This window comes from Canis lupus, chromosome 25 (genome assembly GCF_003254725.2).
Source record: "Canis lupus dingo isolate Sandy chromosome 25, ASM325472v2, whole genome shotgun sequence".
Taxonomy (NCBI): domain Eukaryota; kingdom Metazoa; phylum Chordata; class Mammalia; order Carnivora; family Canidae; genus Canis; species Canis lupus.
In genome coordinates, this window is record NC_064267.1 from 20,326,397 (window position 1) to 20,341,844 (window position 15,448).

The window sequence follows — 15,448 nt, forward strand, 5'->3', positions numbered from 1 at the left end:
TTTAGTAACACTGACTTGGTTATAGTTCCCCTAATACATTTTGCATGCTTCTATGTTAAAGTATACATACTGATTTTGTGATAAATTCCTATTGATTTTTCAAAATCTAACTCTGATGTCCTCTCCTCTAGGAAGAATTACCCTGTCACCCCTTTTATTTCTTCCAATATTGGGGATCAGTACATTATGCAACACTTATTTTTTTAATATTTTATTTATTTATTCATGATAGACATAGGGGGAGAGAGAGGCAGAGACACAGGCAGAGGGAGAAGCAGGCTCCATGCAGGGAGCCCGAAGTGGGACTCGATCCCGGGACTCCAGGATTGCGCCCTGGGCCAAAGGCAGGCGCCAAACCGCCAAGCCACCCAGGGATCCCCATGCAACACTTATTTTATTGCTTCCAATGTTATACTTATCACTCTGTACTATAATTATTTTTAACAATTTCAAAATGTTGCAAATAGAAAAGTACAGAGAGAAAATTAATGAAGACACATGTACCAATACCTAGAATTAATAAAAGTTGATTCTTGGCTATACCGATTTGGGTTATTTATTAAGAAAAACACATTACAGAGAGAAAGTACACTTTCCCAATTTTATTGTCCTTTCTTTTTGCCCAAGGACATTATCAGTATCCTAAACTGATGTGTATCTTTTCCTCTCATGGTTTTTAACTTTTATTGCATATATGCACACCTAAATAAAATTGCTTTTAAACATTATATTAATGGTAATCTGTTCTACTTATTCCAGTCATCACATTTGTGGGGCTTATCCATATTGATAGATGAAAATTTAGTTCACTTAACCGCTATAGGGAACTTCATTACATAAGCAGAGCACAACATTCTATCTAAAATAAATGTGGAAGGAAGGTCTGCAAGTGTGGACTGCCAAGATTAATATTCTTCTATATGAGGACTTGGTGGCCTTTGCCATTCTACTATTGACCACAGTTATAATCCTTTTCTTGTGGAGGAATTTTTTTAGGAATAATATAAACTAATTTACAGATTTTATTAGTTCTATTTGACTTCTGACTCTGGATAGTACTTAGCTATGGACTAAATGGCATTAATTTACCAATAGCTGCCATTGTAGATGCTTACCAAACCTATACTCTACAGTATTGGGCAGCTGAAGAAAGGAAGCCATCTTTTGAGGACTCAGATCATTTTCCATAAAATAAAACAGAAATGTATTTAGGACAATCTTCTTTTTAACTGATTTCTTAATGAACCGATATCACTTTTGGGTGAACTAGATATAATTTATCTGTCCTCTCCCTTCATTAATCTCCCCCTCCCCTAAAACAGAAAATAAAAGTCTGTAAGTAACATATGTAGATGACATGGTTTAATTATTATCTCCTAATGTGGCCTAAGAGAACAATCTATAAGACAACTAGATCTAAGGTCTAAGTATTTCCAGTAAGAATGATTTTGGAACAGTTATTCTAAATCCAATCACTGTCTAATATTTAACTGTTTTAGGATTAACAATACAAAACATATTTATTCATATAGTTCCATATACATTTTATAACCAGTTTAGTGAGTTTATATATTAATATATGTAATATTTACATATTAATAAGTTGTAATGTTTTAGGGGTTTCAGTAAGATATTTTTTAAAAGGTTTCCAGGGTAAGCATTTGACTTTAACTGCTTTACACTCTTTCTAGGCTAAAGGAATTACTGATAGGCTTTATGATACATAACATTAGGGTCCTCATTCTCTTTTTTATTTGTGTGATACAAAATTTGTATGAAATTCTGATACTGCTTTTTCTTTTTTTAGATTGAATACTAACAGATACATAATCCTGTATTAGTATCAAGTGTACAACATACTGATTTTATATTTATACACACTACAAAATGGTCACCACCATGTCTAGTTACCTTCTGTCACTGTATAAAGCTGTTACAATACACTATATTCCCTATGCTGTACATTATATCCCTTGTCACCTTTGTAACTGGAAGATTGTACCTCTTAATCCCTTCCCTTATTCCATCCATCCCCCCACCTTCCCTGCCCTCTGGCAACCCACCAGTTTGTTCTCTGTATCTGTGTGTCTGTTTTTTTTTTTTTTTGTTTGTTAATGTTCTGTTTCTTTTATTTTTCTTTTATTTCTTCAGGTTCCACGTATAAGTAAAGACATATAGCATTCATCTTTCTCTGATTTATTTCATAATACCCTCTAGGTCCATGCATGTTGTTGCAAATAGCAAGAATTCACTCTTTCTGATGGCTGAGTAGTATTCCACTGTGTATACTTGCCACATCATCTTTATCCATTTATCTATTTATGGACATTTAGGTTGCTTCCATATTTTGGCTACTATATATATTACTGCAATGAACATATGAGTGCGGATGTCTTTTTGAATTAGTATTTTATTTTTTATTTTTAAGTAGTCTCTACACCCATAATGGGGCTTGAATCTATAACCCTGAGATCAAGAGTAGCATACTTTACTGACTGAGCCAGTCATATGTCTTACTGAAAATTAGTATTTTCGTTTTCTTTGGATAAATACCTAGAGATGGAATTGCTGGATTATATGGCAGTTCAATTTTTAATATTTTGAGGAACCTCCATACTGTTTTCCATTATGGATGCATCAATTTACATTCCCACCAACAGTGCACAAGAGTTCCCTTTTCTCTACCTCCTTGCCAACAATTGCTATTTCCTGGTGTTTTTGAGAACAGCCTTTATGACAAGTGTAGGATATCTCATCGTGGTTTTGACTTGTATTTTCCTGATGATTAGTGATGTGGAGCATCTTTACATATTCCTTTGGGTATCTTTATGTCTTTGGAAAAGTGTCTATTCAGGTCCTCAGACTTTTTTAAATCGATTTTTTAAATTGAGTTTTATGAGTTCTTTATGTATTTCAAATGTTAATCCCTTAATGAATATGTCTTTTTTAAATATCTTCTCTCATTCAGTAGTTGCATTTTATTTGGTTGATGATTTCCTTTGCTGTGCAAAAGCTTTTTAGTTTGATGTGGTACCCTTTGTATATTTTTTGCTTTTGTTGTCCTAGCCAAAGGAGACAGATCCAAAAAAGTATTGCTAAGACCAATATCAAAGAGCTTATTGTCTATGTTTTATTCTCAGAGTTTTATGGCTTCAGGTCTTATTTAAGTCTTTAATCCATCTTAAGTATATTTTTATATATGGTGTAAGAAAGTGGTCCAGTCTCATTCTTTTACATGTAACTGTCCAGTTTTCCCAACATTATTTAGAGAAGAGACTGTTTTTTCCTTGTAATTTCTTGCCTCCTTTGTTGTAGATTAATTGAACATATAAGCATGGGTTTATTTCTGGACTCTCTGTTCTGTTCCATTGGTAATATGTGCCTGTTTTTATGCTAGTTTTGATTACTGTAGCTCTGTAGGATAGTTTAACATCAAGGAGTGTGATACCTCTTTGTTCTTCATTCTTTAGACTTCTTTGGGTATTCAAGGTCTTTTGTGATTCCATATAAATTTTAGGATTATTTTGATAGGGATTGCACTGAATCTGTAGATTGCTTTGGATAATACAGATTTTTTCTTAACATACTAATTCTTCCAACTGATTTTGAACAGTGTATCTTTCCATTTATGTCAATTTTTTTCCATCAATTTTTTTCATAAATGTCTTATTTTTTTTCCCAAAGTATGATCTTTCACCTCATTGGTTAAATTTATTCCTAGGTATTTTACTCTTTTTTGATGCAATTATAAATGGGATTGTTTTCTTAATTTCTCTGCTAGTTTGGGTATTAGTACATAGAAACACAACATCTTCAATTTCTTTCATAAGTGTTTTATAGTTTTCAGTGTACAGATCTTTTACCATTTGATTAGCTTTATTTTTAGGTATCTCATGTTTTTTGGTGCAATTGTAAATGGGATTGATTCCTTGATTTCTCTTTCTGCTGCTTCACAATTGGTGTAGAGATATGCAACAGATTTCTGTATGTTGACTTTGTATTCCGTGATTTTACTGAATTCATGTATCAGTTCTAGCAATTTTTTGGTGGAATCTTTCAGATTTTCTATATAGAGTATCATGTCATCTGCAAACAGTGAAAGTCTGACCTCATTCCCAGCTTGGATGCCTTTTATTCCTTTTTGTTGTCTGACTGCTGAAGCTAGGACTTCCAGTAATATTACTCAGCCATAAAAAAATAAAAAAAATAAAAGATAGGGATGCCTGGATGGCTCAGTGGTTGAGTGTCTGCCTTTAGCTCGGGTAGTGATCCCTGGAGTCCCAGGATCAAGTCCTCTGTTGCGCTCCCTGCATGGAGCCTGCTTCTCCTCCCTCTGCCTATGTCTCTGCCTGCCCCCTCCCCCACCCCCATGTCTCTTGTGAATAAATAAAATCTTTAAAAAAAAAAAAAAGATGAAATCTTGCCATTTGCAATGATGTAGAGGAGTTAGGTGTATTATGCTAAATGAAATAAGTCACCAAAATACAAATTCCATATGATTTTACTCATATGTGGAATTTAAGAAATGATACAGATGAACAAAGGGGGAAAAGAAAGAGAGGCAAACCATAAAACTCTTAACTATAGAGAACTGATGGTTGCTGGAGGGGATGTGGGGGGGGATGGGTTAAATGGGTGATGATATTAAGGAGAGAACTTGTGATGAGCAATGGGTGTTATAAGTAAGTGTTCAATCACTAAATTCTACTCTTGAAACATTACACTATATGTTAACTAACGAGAATTTAAATAAAAACTTGAAACTAAGGGGGAGAGAGAGAGAGAAACACATTAGATTTCTGTATATTGATTTTTGTATTGTGCAACTTTCCTGAATTCATTTATTAGTTCTAATAGTTTTTGGGTGGAGGCTTGAAAGTTCTCCCTAAATAGGATCCTTTCGTCTGGGAAAAATTAGTTTTACTTCTTTCTTTCTAGTTTGGATGCCTTTTATTTTCTTTCCTTGTCCAACTGCTGTGGTTAGGACTTCCAATACTAACTATATTGAATAAAAATGGTGAGAGTGGCCATCCTTGTTTTGTTCCTCATCTTACAGGAAAAAGCTTTCGACTTTTCACCACTAAATATGATGTTTACTGTGGGTTTATTATACATGGCCTTTATTATATTGGAGTATCTACCCTCTATACCCATTTTGTTGAGTTTATATTATAAATGGATATTGAATTTTATCAAGTGCTTTCAATGCATCTGAGATAAGCATGATTTTTATACTTTATACTCTGTTTTGTTAATGTGGTATATAATGTTGACTGATTTGTGAATACTATACCATTCTTGCATCCTCAGAAAAAAGCCCACTTGATCATGGTCTATGATCCTTTTAATGTATTGTTGAATTAATTTCCTAATGTTTTGTTAAGGATTTGCCTCTATGTTCACCAGGGATACTGGCCTATAATTTTCTTTCATTTTTTTGTAGTGTCTTTCTCTGATTTAGGTCTCAGGGTAATGCTGGCCTCATAGAAAGAGCTTGGACTCATTCTTCCCTCTTCAATAATCTGGAATAGTTTAAGAATGATAGATACTAACTTCTAAAAAAAAAACGTTTGGTAGAATTACCTGTGAATTTGCCTGGTTTACCTGTGAATCTGCCTAGCTGTTTGTAATAGTCTTTTATGATCCTTTGTATTTCTGTGGTATTGATTGTAACTTCTCTTTCATTTCTGATTTTGAGTTCTCTTTTTTTCTTGATGAGTCTTGCTAAAAGATTTATCAACTTTATCTCTTCAAATAACCAACTCTTAGTTTCATTAATCTTTTCTATTGTTTAGTCTCTATTTTATTTCCTCTGTGTGATGTTTATTATTTCTTTCCTCTACTAACACTGGGCTTTATTTGTTCTTCTTTTTCTAGTTCCTTTAGGTATAAGGTTAGATTGTTTATTTAAACTTTTTCTTGTTTCTTGAAATGGGCATGTATTGCTATAACCCTCCTTTTTTAATTGCTTTTGCTACCTCCTATAGATTTTAGAGCATTATGGTTTTTTTTTTTTCATTTGTCTCAAGGTATTTTCTGATTTCCTCTATCACTTCTTCATTGATCCATTGGTTTAGTAACATGTTGGCGTCTCCACAAGTATGTTTTTTTCCAGTTTCCTTCTTGTAATTGGTTTCCAGTTTCATACCACTATGATTAGAAAAAGTTGTTTGATATGATTTCAATATTCTTAAATTTACTGAGACTTTCTGTGTTCTAACATATGATCTATTCTGGAGAATGTTCATGTGGACTTGAGAAAAATGTTCTGTTTTTGGATAGAATGTTCTGTACGTATCTATGAAATCCATCTGGTCTAGTATGTTGTTCAAGAGTCAGTATTTCATTATTAATTTTCTGTCTGGATTATCTAACCATTGACATAAGTGGGATCTTAAAAGTACCTACTATTATTGTACTAGTGCCAATTTTTCCTTTTGCATGCTAATATTTGCTTTATGTATTTCAGTGCTCTTATGCTAGGTGCATACATATTTACAAGTGTTGTTACCTTCTTGTTTGATGGATCCCTTTATCATTATGTAGGGCCCTTCTTTGTCTCTTCTTATAGTCTTTGTTTTAAAATCTATTTAATTTGAAAAGTACTACTACCTCAACTTTCTTTTCATTTCTATTTGTAGTATCTTTTTCTATCCCTTCACCTTCAGTCTGTGTGTGTCTTAAGATCTGAAGTGAGTCTCTGGTAGACAGCATACAGATGGGAATTTTTTTTTTTTTAATATACATTTAGCCACCCTATGTCTTTTGAGTGGAGAATTTAGTCTACTTACATTTAAAGCAATTATATATAGGTAAATGTTTATTATCATTTTGTTCTTTTCTTGTTTCTGTAGTTCTTCTTTGTTCCTTTCTTCTCCTGCTCTCTTCTCTTTGATTTGATAATTTTCCTTAGAGTTAAGTTTGGTGACTTCTCTATTTTTTTGTGTATGTATTACAGGTTTTTGGTTTGTGGTTACTGTGAGGTTCATATATAATAACTTATGTATATGTCAGTCTATTTTAAATTGGTGGGTATTTAATTTTGAATGTATTATAAAAGCACTACATTTTTATTCCCCCTACATCATGTTTAAGCTTTTTATGTCATATTTTATTTTACACCTTTTTCTTTAGTGTATCCCATAAGTAATTACAAATTTAGCTGATTTTATTAATTTTGTCTTAATTCTCAAACTAGCTAAGTCACTGATTAGCTACCTTTTCTATATGTTTGCCTCTATCCATGTGATATTTTTCTTTTATATAATTTCTTATTTTTTTTTTAATTTTTTATTTATTTATGATAGTCACACAGAGAGAGAGAGAGAGAGAGAGGCAGAGACACAGGCAGAGGGAGAAGCAGGCTCCATGCACTGGGAGCCCGATGTGGGATTCGATCCCGAGTCTCCAGGATCACGCCCTGGGCCAAAGGCAGGCGCTAAACCGCTGCGCCACCCAGGGATCCCTATATAATTTCTTATTCCTAGTTATGGCCTACCTTTTCTTTTCTGCTTAAAAAAGACCCTTTAATATTTCTTTGGGGGGCACCTGGGTGGCTCATGGTTAAGCATCTGCATTTGGCTCAGGTTGTGATCCCAGGGTCCTGGGATGGAGTCCCGCATCAGGCTTCTATAGGGAGCCTGTTTCTCCCTCTGCCTATGTCTCTCATGAATAAATAAAATCTTTAAAAAATATATTTCTTTGTAAAGCTGATTTAGTAGTGTCTGATTTAGTTTGTCTGGGAAACTTTATATCTCCCCTTCAATTCTGAATACTAAATTCTCTGTTACAGTATTTCTGGTTGTTAATTTTTTTCCTTTTAGCACTTTGAATATGTCCTGCAACTCTCTACTGGCCTATAGAGTTTCTGCTGAAAAATCACCTGATAGTCTATGAGGTTCCCCTAATGGTAACTTCTTTCTCTTGCTTCTTTAAATATTTTCTCCTTATTTTTCATTTTTGACATTTTAATTATTATGTATCTTGGTGTGGATCTCTTTGTGATCTTGTTTGGGACTCTCTGTGTTTCCTGGATCTAGATGTGTTTCCCCAGGCTAGGGCTGTTTTTGGCTATTATTCCTTCCAATAAATTTTCTGACCCTCTCTCTCTCCTTCTGAGTCCCCTATAATGCAATATTACAGTGCTTGATGTTGTTGTAGAGGTTCCTTAAACTATTTTCCTTTTCTTCTTGCTGTTCAGTTTGGGTGATTTCTAATACCCTGTCTTATAGTTCACTGATCTGTTCTGAGTATCATCTACTCTGCTATTTATTCTCTCTAGCATGTTTTTCATTTTTGTTAATGTATTCTTTCTCTCTGATTGGTACTTTTAGTTTCTGTCTCTTTCTTGAAATTCTCATTGTGTTCATCCATTCTTCCCTCAAGTTCAGTCAGCATTTTTATGACTATTATGCTGTACTCTTTATCAGATAGATTGTTTATGTTCATTTTTTTCAGTTCTTTTTCTGAGGTTTTTGTCTTATTCTTTTGTTGGGACATAGTCCCCCAACTCCTCATTTTGCCTATCTGATTCTATGTATTAGGTGTTTAGGTATACTTCTTAGTCTGAAGGAAAGCTTTATGTAGGAGATATTCTGTGCAGCCCAGAAGCACAATCCCCCATCCCCACCCAAGCCTCCACCCACCCCTGCTTCCAAGGAGGCCCTGTGTGGGCTGCATGTATCCTCCTGTTGTGGTGAGACCTTACTGCTGTGGATACACTGGTGGGAGGGGTTTGTCTCTGGCCCACATAGCAGTGAGGCCCAGCTGAGATGCACGGCTGCACAGAGCTCTGAATGGTGCATGAAACCCTGGCGTTAGCTGTCTATAGGAAGGGTTCCATAATGGCTCCTGCCAGTCCTAGGATCAGCATGGCAGAACAAGGTAGTAAAAATGGATGCTGTCAGTGTCTCTGTCCCTGGGAAGATCCAGCAGTTGCTTCAAGATCAGTAAGCGTTCTTCATTTATGGTTTATGTGCTTTTTATCTCATGTTTTGTGCTAATTTCTGGGTTGAATCAGTCTGCATTCAAGGTCTTTCAAGCATAGGTTTTCCTTTTCTATAGCTCTATGCTGACTTCCAAAGGCAGGTGTTTGGGGAACTTGTATCTCCTATGCAGGATCTAAGGGCTGGGGTGCCTGATGTGGAGCTCAAATCAATCATTACTCGGGGAAAAGTTCTGTACCTTTGAGATCCCTCCTGACCATGAAGTGCTGTGCCTGGGGTGTGGGTTTTTTTCTGTAGTGAGATCATATTTCTTCCTCTTCTATCTATCTCAGTGCTGTCCTTTGTTATGGCAGCTTCATTCATCCACTTTCTAGGTACCCTTCAGAAGGAATTATTCTATATGCAGTTGTGCATTTGTTGTGACTGCAGGAGGAGGTAAGCTTAGGATCTTCCTATGCTGCAATGTTAAAGCCTCTCCTCATTATCACTTCTTGAGGACTATATAAGCCTAGCCTGATTTTTGTAGGAGAGGTAGCCTTCTTGTAGGCATGTATTCTTTTGAAGCCAAAAACATGTGGCTTTTTCCTCGTGGCTCAGTTAACTCTTACAGTTCCCTACTTAAAGAGCAATACCAACTAAAGGTTTTCCAAGTATTTGTCAAGCAAATATTGTTAATTCCAAGCACATTGTTAATTACTTACAAAAAGCAGGATTGAAATAATACTTATGGAGAACTGCCCAAAGGATAAACAGTCTGAATATGAATATAACTAGTTTGGTATTCTTCATAGGTTTACTTAAGTGGAGTCATTCTCTGGCTTCATGCCATTAAATTACACCACGTCATATTATAAGAAAGACGCCTGTGAAATCCAAATATTGTAAAATTTACTGAAGATAATTTTTAGTCCATAATAGCACTGTTTTATAAAACAGTTTAAGATCTCAATAAAGTAAAAAATACTCAAGTACCAATGTTTATATTTTATATATTAATTTTGAAAACAAATATAGTATTTCAAAATTTAGAGGAAAAACATCTGTTTTATAGTCATAATTTACAACTGACATATTTTGAAAGACTAAGACTTGAGTTTTTTACTGAAGCCTATGGACTTAGATTCTTCAAGTCTAAAAACAATTTTCCCCTTTAAAGGGATCCATATGTTATTAAAATTTGAGGGACACTATATGATTGTGTCCTCCTTTTAAGAATCATGGGAAAATTGTTCCTCTGTTTTAATACCAAAAATAGCTGTCTTCTGAGTGACATGTTTTGTCTCAAGAGCAGTGACTCATGTAATTAATTAGGTTTCCTGTTTTGCTAGAAAGATAAGCACCAAATTTATGACCTATTCTCCCAAAATGTAGAGACCTTTTGAATATTAACTTTGTATTCTCACCTCATTCTTGGCTTATAATCATTACTTATGCTCATTTGCCTGATATGCTGACTTTCCCAAGCATTTTTTTAAACTTAATTTTACCTTGTACTGTATATATTTTTAAGTGAAATGTTAAACTTTTGACAAGATAGAATATAAATAAAACTTACGGAAATTTATATTGCTAAAATTAAGCAACATTTTAAATATTTCAAATCCTCAAATCACTTTAGCATACAAATCATACCTTTAAAGTAATCAGATTAATTTCGGCAGATATTCTAGAACAGAATTCTTGATTCAGTTTACAAATTCACTTTAAAAATTAGGCTCATTAATTCATTGTAAGATACCTTAAAACTAAAAGACCACAAATTATTTATCTTGATTCCCATTCATTCACTAAACTTGACTTCAAGAAACTTTAAACTTGTCCAAAAAAATGAAATGTACCCAGAATAAAGACTCATACAAAGACAGACCATCAAAAGAACCTGTATATAAGCTGTGAGAGAAATTCCAAAAGTTCCAAGATATTTTGTGTAGTGGAGCATCTTCATTAGAATAAATTCATAACCTTACTTTGAAGAAACTATTATTTATTTTGATATATAGGTTCTGACATTTTCCCCTCAAAGTGATGTTATAGTCCTTTAATACTTCTTTAAAGGAAAACAGATCGCTTAAGAATCAACAGATTAGTTGATGCAGAAAAACATACCAGTAATCAGTAAGACAGGGTAATGGCAAGCACCCAAGCTGAACAGCAAAGAGAGAAAAAAAATTTTTTTTAAAAATGAGGATAGATTTAGGCATCTCTTAGATAACATCAAGCAAACAGTCATTTGATAGGGGTCCCAGAAGAAAGAAGAAAGAAGAAAAAAGAAAGAAGAGGAGAAGGAGAAGGAGAAGAAGAAAAAGAAAAAGAAAGAGAGAGAGGTAGAAAACTTATGTGAAGAAATAATAGCTAAAAACTTCCCTAACCTGGGAAACGAAATAGACATTCAGGTCCAAGAAGCACAGGGAGTTCAAGGAGGTCCACACCAGAACACATAATACTTGAATTGTCAAAGGTCAAGGATGAAAAAAAGAATTTTAATGGCAGCAAGAGAGAAACAAAAAAGTTACCTACACGGGAAAACCAGTAAGGTTCCCAGTTGATTTATCAGCAGAAACTTTGCAAGCCAGAGAGAATGTAGCATAATATATTCAAAGTGCTGAAAGGAAACAACCTACAACAAAGAAAACTCTACCTGGCAAGATTATGCTTCATATTTGAGGGAAAGAGAGAGTTTCCTAGACAAAAAAAAAAAAAAAAAAAAAAAGATAAAGGAATTTATTACTACTAAACCAGCTTTATAAGAAATGTTAAAGGCAATTCTTCAAGTTAAAAAGAAATAGCTATAATTAGACATAAGAAAATAATGAAAAAGACATACAATATGACAGCATGTACATAAAATGTGGAGAAGTGGGGAAAAAGTTTTTTAAGAATGTGTTTGAAATTAAATTACCATCAAATTAATATAGACTGCTATATACTGAGGATGTTATATATGATCCTTATGGTAACCACAAACCCAAAACCTGTAATGGATACACAAAAAATAAAGAGAAAAAAAGGCGAAACATAGAAATTCATCAATCACAAAAAAAGAGAGCCAGAGAAGGGAACAGAGAACTACAAAAATAATCAGAAAACAACAGAATGGCAATAAGTACATCAATATCAATTAATTACTTTAAATGCAAGTAACTTAAATGGTCTAATCAAAAGATACAGGATGATGGAATGGACCAAAAAACCCCACAACTCATCTATATGCTGCCTACATGAGATTTACCTCAGATCTAAAGACACATATAGACTGAAAGTAAAAGGATGGAAAAACATTTATCAAGCAAATGGAAGCAGGGGGGAAAAAGGCTTTGGTAGCAATACTTCATATTAGACAAAATGGACTTCAAAACAAAGACTGCAAAAAATAAAAATAAAAAAAAATAAAGACTGCAACAAGAGACAAAAAGGGCATTTACATAATGGGGATCAATTACATAAGGGATCAATCCAACAAGAGGATATAACAATAGTAAACATCTAGGTACCCAATACTGGAGCACCTTAAATACATAATGCAAATATCAGTGAACACAGAGAAGCTGTTGGTAATATAGTAGTAGGAGACGTTAACTCTCCACTTACATCAATGGCTAGATCATCCAGGCAGGAAATCCAAAGTAAAGAGTATCTTTGAATGACACATTAAATCAGGTGGCCATAACAGATATACAGAACATTCCATCTCAAAACAACAGAATACACATTCTTTTCAAGTGCACAAGGAACATTCCCCAGAATAGATCATATCTGACCACAAAACAACCCTTAGTAAATTTATAAAAACTGAAATCATAGCAAGCATTTTTTCTGACCCACAAGAGTATGAAACTAGAAATAAATCACAAGATAAAAACTGGAAAAAAACCAAACACATGGAGACTAAACACCATGATACTAAACAAACAATGGGTTAATGAAACAAAGAAGAAACCAAAAAATACAAAGAGACAAATGAAAATGAAAACACAATGGTCCAAAATCTCTGGGACACAGCAAAAGCAGTTCTAAAGAGGAAAATAAAGCGACAGAAGCCTATGTCAAGAAACAAGAAAAAGCTTAAGTTAAACAATTTAACCTTACACCTAAAAGTACCAGAAAAAGAACAAAGCCCAAGGTGAGTAGAAGGAAGATAATAAATTCTTTTTTAAGAGACTTAAAATACAACAGGGAAAAAAATCCATGAAACCAAGAGCTGGTTCTTTGTAAAGATCAACAAAATTGATAAACTCTTAGTGAGACTCCCTAAGAAAAACGAGAAAGGACCCAAATTAATAAAACCAGAAAAGAATGAGAAGCAACAACTGACAACACAGAAATACAAAGGATTATAGGAGAATGGTTTGAAAAATTATATGCCAACAAATTAGACAACTAGACGAAATGGATAATCCCTAGAAACATATAATTTTCTGAAACTGAATAAGGAATAAATAGAAAATCTGAACAGATTACTAATAAATAAATTGAATTGATAAAAAAAAAAAAAAAAAAGTCCAGAACCAGATGGATTCACAGGTGAATTCTACCAAACATTTAAAGAATACCTATTCTCTTCAAACTATTTCAAAAATAGAAGAAAAAGGAAAGCTTCCAAATACATTCTACAAGGCTAGCATTACCCTTACACCAAAACTAGACAAAGATATCACAAAATGAAAAAAAACCACAGGCCAATATCCCTGATGAACACAGATGTAAAAATTCTCAACAAAATATTAGCTAACTGCATTCAACAGTACATTCAAAGGATCATTTACCATGATCAAGTGTGATTTATTCCAGAGATGCAAGGATAGCTCAATATTCACAAATCAATCAATGTGATATGCTACATTACCAAAACAAAGGATAAAAATCATATGATCATCAATAGATGCAGAAAAACTATTTTATAAAATTCAACATTCATTCATGATAAAAAATTCTCAAAATAGGTTTAGAGGGAACATACCTCAACATAATACAGACCATATATGAAAAACCCATAGCTAACATCATATTCAATTGTGAAAAACTGGGAGCTTTTCTTCCAAAATCAGAAAAGTTATGTTCACTCTTGCCATTATTATTCAAAATAATACTCAAAGTTCTAGCCACAATAATCAGATAAGAAAAATAAATAAGAGGTATAACAGGCATTCAAATTGGTAAAGAAGTTAAACTGTCACTATTTGCAAATGACATGAGAGTATACAAAGAAAACCCTGAAGGCTCCACCAAAAACCTACTATACAAAATAAATAATTCAATAAAGTCTTGATACAAAATTAATACCCTGAAATCAGTAGCATTTGTATACATGAATAATGATGTAGCAGAAAGAGAATTTAAGAAAACAACTCCATTTACAATTGTACCAAAAAGAATAAAACACATAGGAATAAACCTAGAGGTGTCAGACTTGTATTCTGAAAACTGTAAAACACCGATGAAAGAAATTGAAGCTGACACAAACAAATGGAAAGCTACTCCATGCTCATGGATTAGAAGAATTAATATTGTCAAAATGTCTGTATTACTCAAAGCAATCTACAAATTCAATGCAATCCCTATCAAAATACCAAGAGCATTTTTCATAAAACTAGAATACTCAAATTTGTATGCAACCACAAAAGAACCCAAATAACCATAGGAATCTTAAGAAAAACAAAGCTGGGTATCATAATCCCAGATTTCAAGATATACTACAAAGTTGTAGTAATCAAAACCATATGATACTGGCACAAAAATAGACATATAAATCAATGGAAGAAAACTGAGAGCCCAGAAATAAACTTTTAATTATATGGTAAATTAATCTTTGAAAATGGAGGCAAGAATATACAATGGGGAAAAAGTCTCTTCAATAAATGCTGGTGGGAAAATTGGCCGGCTACACTTTATAAAAGAATGAAACTGGACCATGTCCTAACACCTAACAGCAAAAATTAAAGACCCTAATTTGAGACTGGAAACCATAAAAATCTAGAAGAAAACCGACTGGGCAGCCCCAGTGGCACAGCGGTTTAGTGCCGCCTGCAGCCCAGGGCGTGATCCTGGAGACCCTGGATCGAGTCCCGTATTGGGCTCTCTGCATGGGGCCTGCTTCTCCCTCTGCCTGTGTCTCTGCCTTTCTGTCTCTATAAATAAATAAACTCTTAAAAAAAAAAAAAAAAAGAAAACCTACTAATTTCTCTGGTATCAGCCATAGTACCATCTTGCCAGAATTGTCTCTTCAGACAAGGGAAACAAAAGCAAAAATGAACCGTTGGGACTCCATTAAAATAAAAAGCTTTTGCACAATAAAGGGCACCATCAACAAAATAAAAAGGCAACCTACTGAATGGGAGAAGATATTTTCAAGTTATATACCTGGTAAAGGGTTAATACCCAAAATATATAAACAACTTACACAATCCCACACCAAAAAAACCCAAACAATCTAATTTAAAAAATGGGCAGAGAACCCAAATAGACCTTTTTACACAAAGACATATAGATGGCTGACAGGCATATGA

General features: G+C 33.8%; 1 protein-coding gene across 12 annotated transcripts in view; it reads right to left on the reverse strand.

The window, feature by feature from the left end:
* The window catches only part of NEK1 (NIMA related kinase 1), a 228,957-nt gene that overhangs the window by 1,947 nt on the left and 211,562 nt on the right, over nucleotides 1-15,448 (reverse strand). The gene's annotated exons all lie outside the window — the stretch shown is intronic.